Raw genomic sequence first — 4651 nt, 5'->3', positions numbered from 1 at the left:
TGATTGATCTGTTTGTTAATTAAACTCAAAGCAGAACTTCGTATTTTGGAATGTTGATGCATTTAAAGACTCTTAAGGAGTGATCTTACCATAATGTGATTCCACTTCTTTTACAGAATAAAAGGTAGGTGACCTCGCTGGATTCAGAGGGGCTGTTGGGTACACGGTGCTGCTTGGTGTCCTTACTCTTGTTTTATGATAATGATGATTAAGGGGTGTTAAAGCTTAGTACCTTTTGTACATGTTCTAGTTTGCTTTTCTTTTTATATAAAAACATATAAGACTATTAGTTTTATATAAAACTAATCTTTTCTGTGTTTTCTTCCTCCTGGAAGGTGTTCTATCCCTCACTCCTAGTTAAGACTGTCTACAGATCACTCCAAGCTGAGTTAAAAAGCTTTCTGAGAAGCTACTAAACCATCCTGCTGGCCTGCTGTAAGAATTGAGTTTGACCTTTGCAGGTGTTGCATGGTAACAGGTGAAGAGACTTCTTCCTTGATAGCTTTGAGCAAAGAATCTGCAATCTGTCTGCTGATGGTATCATTTAAAAATGCTCTTCTGTGCGATTCTATTTAATCATAAACTCAGTACTGGGGCAAGGTGTGGTTGCAGGATGTTTGAGGAAGGAGGAGATTCCAGGTGCAAAAACTTGTTTGTATACAAAGCTGGAATTGGTGCTTTAATTTACACCTGCGCTGCAGCAGTCAAATCCTACAATTAAATGTACTTCTGCAAGGCAGATACAAACAAAGTGATACCAGCTAATTTGCTGTTTATAAGGCTCTCCAAAATGCTTGGGGATGTCTTTTGGGTTGGTAAACTTATGTAAACTGTTTAAATGTGTGCCTGGCAAAGCAGTGTAAGCTATTTTAGCGAGTAATTTTAAAAGAAGTGCTTGGAGGTTTTTAATGCCATGTGAGAGATGGGGGGCGCTTGCAGAAGAACGTACAGGAGGGCAGCAGCAGAGAGAGAGGAACTGTTCCTCCTGGGTCAGTTCAGCACCAGGCCATTCAGGCTTACACCTGAAGTATGAATAGCCCCCAGCTACACATCACCAGGCAGGAGGGCAGTGAGACCATGATCACTAGGGATGAGCCCCAAGCCAATACCTGTTACCCAGCTGCTGAATCCTTCCTGCTGCAATGTACATCCTAAAACTGGATATCTTCTATGTATGAAGGCCAAAAATATGCCCGACAGTTGGGTATACTCAGTCTTCAGATGCCTGGGAGTCTTTTTTATTCCTTGGTTTAAATATTCCTAATGCTTTCAGAGAAATTTTTCATTTACCTAGACTGCTTGCCTTGCATTTAACTGGATTGTTAGCATGTAATGAAGACAGTGGAGTGGAATGGATAAAACTCACTTATATCTTGGGGAAACATACTGTCTGTTAGCATCTTTGCTGAGGGGGATTTAAAACTTCCCTATTGAAGCTAACAAGTGCTGAGGGAGTAGATTGCATGTAGGGTCGTTGTAGGAGTATTGCTAAAGGCTTGTGGTTCTATCAGCTCTAGTTTTGAACAGCTCCTGAAATACGCTGAATAAAAGTACTCATCAGTAAACTTACTTGGAGCTATGCACAGAAGTCAAGCCTATTGTTTAGGTGGAAAAAAAAAACATTTAAGTTAACTTGCTGCCTTGTTGAGGTTCAGGTTCATGTGTGCCAACAACATTTAAATACTTGGTTTGTTTCAATTCTGCATTGGAGTGGAATTTGAGTATTGTAGTACTCATTCTTCGGCGATGTAACTGTGCTCTGTTCCTTTCAGCTCAGTCACCTAGCAGTTAAAGATGATGGCAGTAATTTGAGACTTCATGCATACATGTAAAAAGGACAAATTCATCTGTGAATGAAGTGCAGGAACAGAACTGAACCTTCACCAGCGTTATTCACAGTGAGAGGAAACGTCTGCAGTGCCTTGCATGGGTCTGCACAGGTCAGTTAACGTGGAGCTGCTGCAAATCCTTGCGTGCTCATGTGACTAAATAAAGCAAAGATGAAATGTCTTTCATTACAGGCAGAAGGTGTGTTAATTACGATTTCTCACGTGTAATCCAAAGCTTCCATATTCAGGTGTTTTCCTGTAACTTGTGTTGTTTTGTTTCACTTGGGGATGGTGGTAGAGGAGACAGGAGAGACAAAACAGAGGAACTGTAACAGTAATACATATCTTAACTCAGATCAGAACCTCATTTCCCATATCTCTATTCCAGTGGTTTGGGGAAAAGTGAATGCTATTTACTGAATCTTTTATTTCCTCCCCACTTTTCTTAACAAGGAATCGATCTTGGAGCCTGCTCAGCCATGGGAGAGAGGAGCAAGGAATCTAGTGTGAGTAGGAACTGCTAAAATAAATAACACCGGGGGGCACAGTCAAGTTGTGTATAAGCAAAGTTATCAGGTGCTGCTCTTATCTAATGAGTTTGTTGGCTGGCACACCAGGAATGAAGCAGACATGAACCAAAGGCTGAGGCTCGAGAATTTGAGGGTCCTGCAAGGTGTTGTGGGGTTCTGTACAGTCCCCCCTACTGGTGAGGCATGGAAGGGAGTTAAACAACACAAGTGTTTACAGATCTTACCTGACAAAGGGGAAGCTGGGGAGAGGATGAAGATCACAGAATCATGAAGGTTGGAAAAGACCTTCAGGATCATCTGACCTATGCATACCTACATAAGGGCAGCACGTTGTCTCTTTTAAGAAAATCAAATCCCATCCTTGGTTTTTATCCTATTCATTCTTCCTTTCACACAACACCTCAGATCTTAACACTTTTGCCAATTCTTTTCCTCTGAATGCTGCTTTTCTGGAAGCAGTGGTTGTTGTTGTTGTTATGCTGTGATCTGATGTGGAGTTTAAAAAAGTGGGGTAAATATGGTGATTCACAGGTCAGAAATTCTGGTTCTGAAAGGTTGTTGCAATCTCTCCTGCTGTTGGAGAATCCTTTAAAAGCAGGTATTTCTTCTACGCCTGTTCTTTTTGCCTAATACTTTGAATAATTAAAAAAAGCAAGCTTTGCTTACTGAGTATATGGTTTGTGATCTCAGGGCAAAGTTGTCTTTGGGGGTGGCATGACTCAGAGCTTCTTAGGGTTTTACTTTATCTTCAAATCTTTGGAATTAAAAGCAGTGAATTTTAGTATCGCAAAACAAAAGGAAAGAGACCCCCTACCTCTGCCATGAATAACGTCCTGAGTATTGTCAGCCTGGAGCACACTGAGCGGAGAATACTGGGACAAACAGGCAGATTTCTGTGAAAGATCAGTGCCACACAGATTAACTCGCATCACAGAGCGGGCACACGCTGAGTTTGGGTTATTTTCAGGTCCTTAATGATTGTATTCTAGCATCGGTTTATAGCCACGGGGTCCAGCACATCCTTGGATCCCAAAAGCAGCAGGTGCCTGGAAGGGAGCAAGAGCAGGGAGCCGGCTTTCCGTGCTGCTGAGCCTCCGTGGCTAAAGTTCCTTGAGGAATTAGTGCTCGTGGAGGAGGAAAAAAGTTTCTCGGTTCCTTCCTCAGCTCAGTGAGCTCGTCTCACAGTGATGTTAACCACGCATTTTGTAGGCTGATACATCCATTTGACTATAAACTGCTGAGGAGCGCCCTGGAAGCTGTCTGTGTGCAGGTAGGAGTGGTGCAGGGTGTCTGTCCCTGCCCTCTCGTGGCTAAAATCCGAATCACACTGCTGCCGGGGCTGCCACCAGAGCCACTTCCAAGCGAGTGCTGAGCGTGTGGCTGGCAGAACAGGCAGGCTGTGCCAGCAGGCTGCGAGCAGGTATTTGAATGGCACAGAGGTAAAGTCCAAGCTCAAAGCAGCCCTGGTGTTACTGTTTTGCAGTGATTTATAGCGCAAAGGCAGGAGCCAGAAGTATCCCCACACAATAACTCTGCATTTCAGACTGTGAGGACTCTTAGTAAATCCCTAATCCTGCAAAATGATTTATTTGGTACTGGTTGGTGCTAAACTTTGAAGTCAGAATGCTTTGCAGTGTTAAATCAGAAAGCTCATTACTTTTTTTTTTTTTTCCCAGCTATGTTAATAGCTATAATCTTACTAATGAAAGCAACTGCACTGGACAGGATTTACCTTCCTAAAAACCTTTTTTATTGGCATTAAATATACTTCTGCCCTTTAATTCTTCTCCAGTTAATGGACAGCTGGGAAAGGAATGGCTTTGCCTGGAGAATGTGTCAGGTCAGCGAACTACTTCAGGGTGAGTCCACTTGCTTTTGGTGTTCACACAGATCACAAATGCTCCTCCTGGCTCCTCAGCCTCCCCAGGCTTTGAAGCATTAGGAAGCTTAGCCAAAATGGGTCTGACTTATCAGTCAGCTCTGCTTGGGCTCCTGTTTAGTGTTTATCTGAATCTACTGATTTAAGTAATCATGCAAGTTGCTGTTTAACATGGCTCTTTAGCACTTACAGGCACATAAAAAGTATTTCAGTTTGCTTTTGTATGGTTCTGAAGGGTAGATTTATTCAACAAGCACTGCAAACTCCTTGCTTCGTTACTGCTGGATTTATTTATCACGGCTTTTTGCCAAAAAGCTGGTAGTGCTTCTGAGATTTCTTGGTCAAAAACTAAACAGCAGCAGCAACAGCAAAAGAATATGCAATTTATCCTTAAATTTTCCATTCAAGGGTTT

The sequence above is a fragment of the Anas acuta genome, chromosome 13 (assembly GCF_963932015.1).
Source record: "Anas acuta chromosome 13, bAnaAcu1.1, whole genome shotgun sequence".
Lineage (NCBI taxonomy): Eukaryota > Metazoa > Chordata > Aves > Anseriformes > Anatidae > Anas > Anas acuta.
Note: the sequence above shows the minus strand (reverse complement) of the source record.